The sequence below is a fragment of the Rana temporaria genome, chromosome 6 (assembly GCF_905171775.1).
Source record: "Rana temporaria chromosome 6, aRanTem1.1, whole genome shotgun sequence".
Classification (NCBI taxonomy): domain Eukaryota; kingdom Metazoa; phylum Chordata; class Amphibia; order Anura; family Ranidae; genus Rana; species Rana temporaria.
Genome location: NC_053494.1, coordinates 113,502,889 through 113,515,112, shown reverse-complemented (window position 1 = coordinate 113,515,112; position 12,224 = coordinate 113,502,889). Strand labels below are relative to the sequence as shown.

The 12,224-nt window shown below is 43.4% G+C and overlaps 1 protein-coding gene across 1 annotated transcript in view; it reads right to left on the bottom strand.

Moving 5' to 3' along the window:
• The window catches only part of LOC120943719 (aldehyde oxidase-like), a 188,219-nt gene that overhangs the window by 154,707 nt on the left and 21,288 nt on the right, over nt 1–12,224 (bottom strand). The window lies entirely within an intron of this gene.

Below are 12,224 nucleotides of genomic sequence, written 5' to 3'. Positions count from 1 at the left end.
CAGAAGTCTGTACTCACAAAATGTCCAGGAAAAGCTGGTTGTCTCCTTCCAACTTCCAAATAACACTTTTCTCCAGTGATACCAGACTAGATCTTCAGAAGACAGCCACTCATCAGCTCTCAGCAGCTTCAGCATCCAGGCCCTCAGGTTGCCCGCCTGAGGCCTCACGGACAACAAGCACATAGCAGCACTGCCCTGGACTGCTGGACCAATCCTCTCCAAGAAAAAACCCAGAGCTCAGTGTGCTAAGTGCATTTATACAGCCTCCCAGCATGTCTTTGGGGTCCTGCTCCCTGGGATTGGCCAGGGCTGCATAAATATTCACACTGCCATCTGCATAGCTTCATGCCTATGTTTCAGAGAGTTCTCACAGCTCTCTGGAAAGTAGAGGGACTGGCAGTAGCTGAGTACTGACCTAATTAATCAGGAGCACTGGCTACAGAGATCAGAGCTAAAATTACCTAACACACCATACCCAGCTCCACTGAACATAGTGAGCCAGCACTAAATCTAAATAATACTAAACCTGCCCAGGAGGGTGCTACACCAGTGAATGATGAAAAAAATAAAATAAAATTGCAAGCACAATTTGGGGCCCTTAAAGAAAGCATAACAGTTCCCAGCAAACAACAGAATAACTTGAATTACCATATTTATCGGCGTATAACACGCACAGTTGTATAACACGCACCCTAACTTTAAGAGGGAAGTTTCAGTAAAAAAAAATTCCACAGCCCCCTGCGTTTACCCTCTATTTTCAGGGTAAAAAAGTGAGTGTTATACGCCAATAAATACAGTATAGAAAAATGAATCAGATCATCACACAGTGGGACTGTGGATATGAAAAAATAGTACAGTGCCATGTCCCGATATCTAGATTTGAAAAAGAAAATGTACACACATATGTATAAATGAAAATACACATTTGTATAAGGCAGATAATGGACTTTGGAGGCGTAATATATTTAAAAATTTGATTTTTATTATAAAAATACAAAACTATTTAGAAAGCAAAAACTTACATAAATAGTGCCATTAAAAAGGCCTACAATTACAAAACATTGGCATGACAGACCACCTACTACATGTAGATACAATACAGGGAATCAAAATAAAATAAAAGTGGGAGACTCGCAGCCACTTAATTGAAAATTTTAAAATACCCTTGAAGTTCTCAGGAGGTGGAGTGTCACGCGGTGCTCAGCCTGACATGTTGCGCGTTGGAAAAACGCTTCTTCAGGAGCTTACAATGAATTCTACAAAGTAATAATAATAATAATAATAATAATAATAATAATAACACGTCTTATAGTGGACAAGAAAACAATAAATAACCAATGAACAGAAAAATGTCAATGTGGATCTCTCACTAGGCGTTTTGTCGCCTTTAGTGCGACGCCACTGCCGCCAGAGGGATGAAAAGACATTGCCCTCTATGGAGATGGTTCACATCTCCACGCCTGCCGCCTGCCGCCTGTCGCCTGCCGCCTGAAAAAAGGCCCCGTCTCCATAGAGGGGCACATCTAGGGGCACATCTAGGCGGACAATTGCGGCGTTTTGTCGCCGCAAATCGCGGAACAAAACGCCGCTATTTGCCGCCGCAATTCGCGGGACAAAACGCCACGAATTTGTCTGCCTAGATGTGAATGGAGCCTTAGTTACTCCCACATAGCCCAAATGACAGTCCAAAAAGGAGATGCTTTGACAGAAATATAGTTTGGAGAGGAGAATTGAGAGTACAGGGAAGAAAAAAAAAGCAGAGAAGAGAAAAGAAGGAACAGGAAAGAAAAGAAAAGAAAAAAAAAGTTGGAGAAAGAGAATAAGGGAAACTGTTAGAAGGTTATCCATAGTTGTAACCACCAATTTGGTGGTATATATACGTAGAAGTGGCAGTATAAAATTACTTACCTTCCAAATAGGAAGGGTAGAGGAAAAAAACGAGTAAGGGCAGAGAATATGTCAGTAGAAAAAAAATGACAACACTTAGAAGTATGAGGAAATGTGGTCCTTTAGTTGCTCCAGGTAAAAGCAGTGCTGTAAAAAAAAATTCTACTGACATATCATCTGCCCTCACTAATTTTTTCCTCTACCCTTCCTATTTTGAAGGTAAGTAATTTTATACTGCCACTTCTACATATATATATATTAGGGCTGTGCAAATTAACTTTTAATTAATCGATTAATCTTTCATTTTTTTGATCGATCTAAATCTTTTTGATCGAAATAAAATTCTTTTGATTGGTACTCACCTCTCCGCCGGCTTCTGGGCCTTCAGGGAATTCCGTCGGAGATCCAATAATGTCACGGACACCGGCGGGGCTTGCCGTGTCCATCTGAAGGGCTCCTTTGCTCTGCCTTCATATCTGCATGCCGGCGGGACCTTGCTATCTACCACACGCAAGGGCTGTTACACTTCCCTCTATCACTTCCCTCTATCAACCTGGGATTCTACAACCATCCACTGGGAGTTGTGATAGTTCCCTTCCCGGGACATCTACATGCTGACGGACTGATGTTAACCTCTCCTCATCTGGATTCAGCAGTGGTATCGTTGTACACATTTTTATACCAGTATCATACTTAGCTACATTTTTTTATGACTGCTTTTGCCACCGTTTGGTAATACTCGCACCATTTTTACAGTTTATGTAGCTACATCGATTTTATCTCCAGTGCAATATTTATTTGGTTACCTACTTGAAGACTATAAAAGTTTTAATGGTATTCCCATCGAGCGCTGCTTTTGTGTGTTTTTTGTATCCTGCTATCCATTTTTCCAGTTGTTGGTAGCTGCACTGGGAATCAGCCTGCAAGGAGGAGATCAGCTAAAAGTAGTTGGATCTGTATGTGCGTTATAATTAATCGAAATTAGTAGATTAATTGATTTTAAAAAAAAGTGATTAATCGAACACAAAAATTTTGATCAGTAACAGCCCTAATATATATATATATCACCAAATTGGTGGTTACAGCTATGGATAACCTTCTAACAGTTTCCCTTATTCTCTTTCTCCAACTTTTTTTTTCTTTTCTTTCCTGTTCCTTCTTTTCTCTTCTCTTCTTTTTTTTTCTTCCCTGTACTCTCAATTCTCCTCTCCAAACTATGGGCCAAATCTTCAAAAAAGCTGCCTAACTTAACTTTCAGCAGTTAAGTTACACAGGCGTTAAATTTATACCTAAGTGCCCGATCCTCAAAGCACTTACCTAGAAATTACACGCCGTGTAACCTAAGTGCCTCCGTCGCAAGGCGGTCGTCTGCTCGAGGGGGCGATTCCTATTCAAATGAGGCGCGCTCCCGCGCCGGACGTTCGGCGCATGCGTGTGACGTCATTTTTCCCGACGTGCATCGCGCGAACGTACTTTACGCCGGGCTTTGTGGATCGCGACGGGACAATAAAGTTGCGTCGGGTAAAAAAAAAAATACGCGCTGGGAATTTTTTTTCGAAATGTAAAAAAAACGCGGCGATCGAAAAAAAGGTTTGTTTTTACAAGGTCTAAACAGTTTAGGCCTTGTAAAAGCATCCCTAATTTTACGTATGCAAAACGTAACTTACGCAGAAAACACAAAGCTAAAAAGCTTTGTGGATCTGCGTAAGTACTCATTTGCATACGCAAAGCGGCATTTCGACTCGAAATGCCCCCAGCGGCGGATGCGGTACTGCATCCTAAGATCCGACAGTGTAAGTCTATTACAGATGTCGGATCTTCTGACTATCTTTGGAAAAATCCTTCTGAGGATCGTTTCCAAAGATAGCCACAGGGATACGCAGGCTGAACAGCAGTTCCGCCTGCGTATCTCCTTTGAAGATTTGGCCCTATATTTCTGTCAAAGCATCTCCTTTTTGGACTGTCATTTGGGCTATGTGGGAGTAACTAAGCAGGCCCTAGTGAGAGATCCACATTGACATTTTTCTGTTCATTGGTTATTTATTGTTTTCTTGTCCACTATAAGACGTCTTATTATTATTATTACTTTGTAGAATTCATTGTAAGCTCCTGAAGAAGCGTTTTTCCAATGCGCAACATTTCAGGCTGAGCACCGTGTGACACTCCACCTCCTGAGAACTTCAAGGGTCTTTTCAAACTTTCAATTAAGTGGCTGCGAGTCTCCCACTTTTATTTTATTTTGATTCCCTGTATTGTATCTACATGTATTAGGTGGTCTGTCATGCCAATGTTTTTGTAATTGTAGGCCTTTTTTATGGCACTCTTTATGTAATTTTTTGTTTTCTAAATAAATATAGTATGTTGTTCTCTTTCTAGATCCAGGGCATCCACTTCAGACACATGCTGTAAATCAGTAAAGTCAAATTCAAGTCAGAAAGGGATTGCAGTTATTGTGATCTCATTCTTTTAATCCTGCTGAGCCTCTATTTTCCTTCCTTACAGTAGGAGTGTTCTCCAGTCTTTGTAATCTAACGAAGCAATGGATGGTTCCCAAATAACAGGGGGTTAAGGCAACACCACTGAGGTAGAACTATTTCACAGAACCAAAAAACAAGAAAAGTCATCAGCCAAGAGGCCTCTCACCACAGTAGGCACTATGCAAAGTCCAGGCAATTCCACATTGTTTTTTGAAAGTGTCCTCCCTCACAAGCTAGCACCCAGCAGTAGTAGCCAGTGGTCCTTTCCTGATGGTCAAGGCTCTGCTGATGGTCACAGTTACTCACCAATCCAACAAGTGTAACACTGATCCCCAATGCAGGCCAGAGTCAGATTTTTAATTAGGTAAATCAGTCGGTCGCCTAAAGCCTCGTGCTCACAGGGGCCTCGCGGCTGCCTAATTTGCCTCTGCTTAATCACTGTGTGCTAGATCCGTGCAACTTTCTGCAGCCATTTTTATTTGCTTGAATTTTTTTACCCATTATGAACATAAGTGGGGCCCCTGTGTCTAAGTTTTGCTTAAGGCCTCACAAAGCCTAGAGCCGCCTCTAATGGAGGCTATCAGGATGCAGGTCCCCACACATGTAGCATTGCATAGAGTATAATGGCAGCAGTAGTCTCTGATCGGCACTCTTCTCCTGGGCAGCACAGCATCAGATAGCTCCAGCAAACTCTGGTCACACTTTATTGTCCCTCCACCACTGCAACATTGTGGTGCCCTTGCTGAGCTGCAGGCCCCCTCCCCTTGCTTTGTTTCATCAGCCAATCACCTTCACAATTAAATCAGTCCCAGCCCCCTGCACTGGAGATACTCCACAGATAAGCATTGCAAAGTGATCTCCTTAAATATGGCTGCTGCACTTCTGCATTAATGAACATTCAGTTTAACCCTATCCACACTGCAGAAGGATAATACAGCAGCAACAAAAAAAGAAGTTCCACAGCAGTTATCAGCTACAGTCCAGGTTACATAAGTTTAAGTATGCAGTACTATGCTGGGGTTTTTCCCAGCAGTGCCAGATATTTACAAGCAATGCAGTTCAGGAACCAATTAAGGGTGTTCCATACAAATATACTTATGAGGAACATGCTGATAGGAGAGAGTATTCTGCTGAGTAAATCAGTCTGCTAAGCCATTTTCAAATCACAGCAATTGCTCCCATAAATGTACATCAACTGTTTAGATATTTGCCTGAAGATCGGCTAAGTATGTACCCTTGCATGAAAGTAAGAGGTTATTATTTACCCCTGTGTACGTCACCTACCCTCTGGCATATTTAGGGTGTAATATGTAACATGTTACTAAAAATCACCTGCCCGTACTCCCCAATTTTCCCCCTTGACAGCGGGTGGGGGACTTTCTCCCTGAACCCGCAGTCACAATTTAAAAACAGTGCAGCTGTACACAGAGTTCTGTGAATGAATGAACTACAAGATATTTTCAATATTGCCATTGCACACATTCCTGGAATGGGCTCGGAAGTAGTAGGTGCTGGCAGCAACTGCCAGCTGGAGACTGGAGACATCACAGAGCATATTTGCCAGCACACCATGGATCGTCTATTTCCATCCAAAAATTTTATTGAATAAGGATCACATTACAAAGTGCAAAGTGCCACGGGGTACTAAGGGGTCCTGCATGGTTCCAAAACGCTGCACTTTGTCCTTTGTGATGTGACCAATGCTCAAAAAAAAACTTTTAGATGACATTAGACGATCCATGGTGTGCTGGCATATATGTACACACACTACGAGTCCAATCTTCCACCACGGCAGATGGCTTGTAGTTCTCAATAAACTGAGTGCTGATGAGCGCTCTCGTAGTTTATTGGTGCTTCCTACAGTATTAAAAAAAAAAAGTCCATACAGCTGCAGCAAGTGTCTGCAGGAGCCTAACATTACACCCACGATCTGCTGATTGAGGGTGCGATGCTCTGCATGCTCTTAAAATAACCTGCAAATATATGCATTCATTTTGTTTTTTTTAAAGGTGAATCTAGACTTTAAATAGGTGAACTATTTACAGGTATCTGGTTATATTTACTTTATTTGCAAAATCTGTAAAATGAAGCCATTATAAAAATGAGAAGCCCCCCCAGGGGCTTTGTCTTTATCACTACCAATAGTTTCCTCAAAAACTGCAGCATGTTCGTATAGACGATTGTGTAAATTCCTGACTGTGAGGATCCAAATATAACCACCATTTCTAAAGGATACGGGTTCATACAGTATATGCAGCTTAAGGGAAAATGTACATGCATAGACAAGGAGGTCGTGTTCACACAGCTGCTGAAACTGTCAGTTTTCACCAGGAATGTCATAAATCCAACAAACAAGGAATTCATTTTACTACATAAACAACCCAAGAACAAAGCAGTTAAGAGAAACTATGCATCAACCTCAGACATATGGTACAATGACTGCATTGCATTATGATGTCAACAAAAACAATATTATTTTACAGATTAAAGAATAAGAATAAAAAAAAATCAAAACCAAGAAAGTCATTCTGTCTGCCTGGGTATATTTGCAACAAAATCTACAAGTGGTATGATTACCCTATGCAGGTCATGAAACAAAACAACAAAGAATAAAATGAAGAGCTAGAATGATGGGTGGGGCAATTTACAGAACAAGCTCAATAGCATCTATTCATCTATTGTAGTTGATGATACATATAAAATGGCCAGGATTATTTGTGCCATAGTTTTGTACTGAGAAGAAATACATATAGTATTGTAAGCAAGGAGCATTTTCCATAGCGTAAGCCAGTATTTCTCAACTCCAGTCCTCAAGGCGCCCCAACAGATCATGTTTTCAGGCTTTCCATTATTTTGCACAGGTGGTTTGATCAGTTTCACTGTTGGAGGCTGGGTTCACACTACTACACTACTTTCATCCTACTTTGCTCTGTGTTCAATGTTTTCCTATGAGAGCGTCTTGTAGCGTCCTACACAAGTCGGTCCGACTTTGAAAATGCTCCCTGTACTACTTTTGGTCCTACATTGATCCTACTTCAGCCCATTGAATATCATTGAAGTCGGACCAAAGTAGTATCCTGTTCATGAAAGTAGGATGGATGTAGGACCAATGTAGGATAAATGTAGGACCAATGTAGCAGAGCAAAGTAGGATGAAAGTAGTGTAGTAGTGTGAACCCAGCCGGAGGCAAACGGTCCTACATTGGGAGCCTCATGTAGCATTACGTGTGAAAATCAATGTTTCCCTATGAGAGCTGTCCTACACAAGTCGGTCCGACTTTGAAAATGCTCCCTGTACTACTTTGGTCCTACATTGATCCTACTTCAGCCCATTGAATATCATTGAAGTCGGACCAAAGTAGGAGCCTTGTCCTAACCATCCGACTTTTGACATCTGACATGTGATTACAGCAGCAGTAAAAGGAATTTATCTCACTCTGGGATTGTTTTGATTGGTCAAAGAACAAGTCAGACTATCACAAAGTTGGTTTAAGGCTGGGTTCACACTACTACACTACTTTCATCCTACTTTGCTCTGTGTTCAATGTTTCCCTATGAGAGCGTCTTGTAGCGTCCTACACAAGTCGGTCCGACTTTGAAAATGCTCCCTGTACTACTTTTGGTCCTACCTTTGGCTGGGTTCACACTACTACACTACTTTCATCCTACTTTGCTCTGCTACATTGGTCCTACATTTATCCTACATTGGTCCTACATCCATCCTACTTTCATGAACAGGATACTACTTTGGTCCGACTTCAATGATATTCAATGGGCCTGAAGTAGGATCAATGTAGGACCAAAAGTAGTACAGGGAGCATTTTCAAAGTCGGACCGACTTCTGTAGGACCAGTTAAGACAGCTCTCATAGGGAAACATTGATTTTCACACGTCATGCTACATGAGGCTCCCAATGTAGGACCGTTTGTAGGACAAGTGTGAACCCAGCCTACACTACTTTGAATGAATGAATGAATGAATGAAAAACTTATAAAGCGCGGCGCATGCGAACTGAATCGCTTCTGGGCGCTATTTGTTCGTGTCTCATGACATCAGAAGAGCAGAGTTTTGATCTGTCTTCTGAAAGTCAGGTGGTTTTCCTCCAACCGAATGCTGGTTGGTAAAGCGTTCCATAGTCTCGGACCTTGAAAAGCAAACCTTCTTTCTCCTTTGGACTTGTATTTGGTTTTTGGTACCCTGACCAGATTTTGGTCGGTGGATCGCAGAACGCGATTCGAATTGTGAGGTTCTATCTTGTCGCAAAGATATTGCGGAGCCTTCCCATGGATGCACTTATGTGTCAGGCAGAGTGCTTTGAATGCAATTCTGTCTTTTACTGGCAACCAGTGAAGGGTTCTCAGCGAAGGTGAGATTGATTCCCATTTTTTTTCCCAGTCACCAGTCTGGCGGCCGTATTCTGAATGACTTGCAGACGGGAGATTTGGTACTTTGTGAGTCCGAGGTAAAGGGCGTTAGCATAGTCCAGTCTGGAATTCACAATTGTTCCCACCACGACTGCTACGTCTTCTTTGGGAATAAATGGAATAAGTCTGCGTAGTAGGCGCAACAGATGGTGCGCTCCGCTGACTACTGACCCTATTTGTGCGTCCATTGTCATGAAGGTGTCGAAGATGACCCCGAGACTTTTGACTTTGGAGCTAGGGGTGATGATTTGGCCCAGAATGGGCGGGGGTGTCCAGGTTGTTGCCAGTTGACTCTTTCGGCTGGCGTGAAACATAAGGAGTTCTGTTTTTGAACTGTTGAGTTTAAGATAACTCTTTGTCATCCAGTTTTCTATCAAAGAGAGACATTTCTCTAAACTGGGATGATGATCCTTTTTGTTGCAGATGTGAAAATACAGTTGCGTATCGTCTGCATAAGAGTGATAGAGTAGTTCTTGGCTACTGATAATATCAAAGAGAGGGCGAAGATAGATGTTGAAAAGCACCGGTGACAGGGGGGATCCTTGGGGGACTCCACATGACACCGTGCGCTTTTCCGACGTGAAAGAACCCAGTTTAACTGTTTGTGATCGGTTTTCAAGAAAGGAAGAAAACCATGGTAAATCACCTTTTGCTACTCCTGCTACCTTGGCTAGTCGCATCAGTAACAGTTTGTGGTCTACCGTGTCAAAGGCTGCGCTTAGGTCCAGCAGAACCAGGAGACAAGATTCTCCTTCGTCTGCGGCCTCGAGGGCATCGTCCCATATTTTGAGTAAGGCCGTTTCTGTCCCGTGTCCGGGACGGAAGCCTGATTGTAATGGATCCAGTAGATTGTGGGTATCTAGATGCTGTTGCAGCTGTTGTACCACTACTTTCTCCATTATCTTGGAGAGAACATTTAGGCCTGTTATGGGACGGCGGTGAGTTGGGTCCTTGGGATCCAGGTTAGGTTTTTTCAAGATGGGCTGGATTGTGCCCTCTTTCAACAGGGATGGCACTGTGCCTTCCTTAAATGACTGGTTTATAAGCTGTGTGATGGGTGGTGCCAGGATGTCAGCACATTCCTTCAGCAGTTTGGTGGGGATGATATCATTGGGCGATGTGCTGTTCCGCAAAGCACCAATGATATTTTTTGTGGTATCGATGGAGATCGGTTCCAGAGTGAACTTAGTTGATTGTAGAGCGTTTCTGTGGGTGTTTTGTGGTTGATTGACGGTGGGGTTGAGGGGGGTATTGTTTTGCAAGATGCTTTCTCGGATTCTTTCAATTTTGTTGATGAAGAAATCCGATAGTTCATTACAGAACTCTTGGGTGTCTGAGTTGGGGACTTCAAGACATCCTGGATTCATGGTCTGGGTGACCATCTTGAAGAGTTCGCGGGGGCGGTTTAGGGCGCTGTTAATCGCCATAGAAAAATGATGTTTCTTGGCTTTGAAGATTTCTTTATGATATTGTGTTGTTATTGCCTTGTAGATGATGAGGTTATCCTCTGCAGGGCTTCTTTTCCAGGCGGCTTCCGCCCTGCTGCGCTCTTGCTTCAGAAGCGACAACTGGTTGTTGAACCAGCCGGGCTTTCTTTTTCGGATGCAGGCTTTGCGTTTCGGTGCTACTAAATCGGCTGACTGTAGCAGGGCTGCGTTTATGGCCTCCAGTGTATCTGCGGCTGTTTGATGTGGATGGATTGTTTTGATTCTGTTTCCCAAGGTAGATTTGAAGAGTTCCGAATGGAGCTTCTTCTGAGATCTAGCCCAGTGTATTGTCACTGGCTTGGGTGCTTTTATCACTGGGGGAATTTTGGAGATTATGAAATTAATTGCATGGTGGTCTGTCCATGGCAATGGTTCATTTTCTAAAATGCTTATTTTCAGATTTTGTCTGAAAATTAGGTCGAGTGTGTGACCTGAAGCATGTGTTGGCCCGCATATAAGTTGCTGTAGCCCTAATCCCTCCAGGTGATCGATGCAGGCGTCCGCAATGGGATCCTGTGCGGAGTTGGCCCACAGATTAAAGTCCCCGAGCAGCAAAAGGTGTTTGCTGTTAAGGGTATAAGTGGATATAAACTCCGTTAAAGATGGCAAAAACTGTGATTTTGGCCCAGGTGGCCTACTATAGCAGAGGAGAATGTGAACAGTCTCCTGGGGGGAAGTTTGAAGTTGAAGAGTAAGGGTTTCCATGAATGGAAGAGGATTTTGAAGGACCGGCTTAGTGATTGCAAGGTGAAACTTATGGATCACCGCCAGGCCTCCTCCTCTTTGCCCTATTCTGTTTTCCGTTATAATGCGATAGTTTTCTGGCACCAATTCTCCGAGAATGGTGTTGCAGTCGTCTGAGAGCCAGCTTTCTGTAATAAAGAGGCAGTCTAGATCGTTTTGTAGTAAGAAATCGTGGATTTCTAATCGGTGTTTTACTGCCGATCTTGTGTTGATCAAAGCACATGATATGTGCTTGACCTGGGTTAAATAGTTAACATTTTTGATGGTCGATCGAATCTCAAAAGTTGCTCTATTTTTAAGGCCTTTTTGGTGACGGCTGGTAATGCTGTTGCGAATTGTCTCAGACCCCGAATAGAGTCCGCAGAGTATCGCAGATTAGCCATTGTCGCCAGTCACATTGTCGTCAGTCTTTCCTAATTGTGGCGGCCGCGAATGAGGCCTGGTCTGGCGCGGATGCAGGAAGAGCCGCGAGACGCCGGACGTGATGGGTGGAAGACTGTCCAAGTGAGCCGTCACTCGTTGAGTCTTCTCTCCCCGAATGGTCCAGAGGAAGGCGAAAAACCCCAGGCGTGCTGTGCCAATCTGCAGCGATCGGGGAAAAAAATTCCTTCCTGACCCCTTAACGGCGATCGGTGCAACCCTGGATCAATTGGCTAGGGGGGTGTGGGGGGGGGTCTTAGTCCTGTTTTTTTGTGCTGTGTCTGCAGCAGCCGAGAGCTGGGCGGACCCTGCCTGGCTGCACTATCCCTGGGGAGAGCCGACTCGTTTGAGAGCGTCCTGCTCTCACTATCCCTGGGGTGAGCAGACTAAGATGGGAGCGTCTGCTGCACCGCTGAATCTATATAGTAAGAGTTCCAACTTTATTAGCTGCAAGCTTGTTCTGGATCAGTGATTGAAAAAAAATAATGAAGACTCCTGTCTTACCTCCTGTTTCAAACTCCTGGTTTTTAACTCAGGCACTTTTGATCAAAGAATGCACTTCTGATCAGAGAGTCCACATGTGAAGCCACCATCCTACTTTGCTCTGTGTTCAATGTTTCCCTATGAGAGTGTCTTGTAGCGTCCTACACAAGTCGGTCCGACTTTGAAAATGCTCCCTGTACTACTTTTGGTCCTACATTGATCCTACTTCAGGCCCATTGAATATCATTGAAGTCGGACCAAAGTAGTATCCTGTTCATGAAAGTAGGATGGATGTAGGACCAA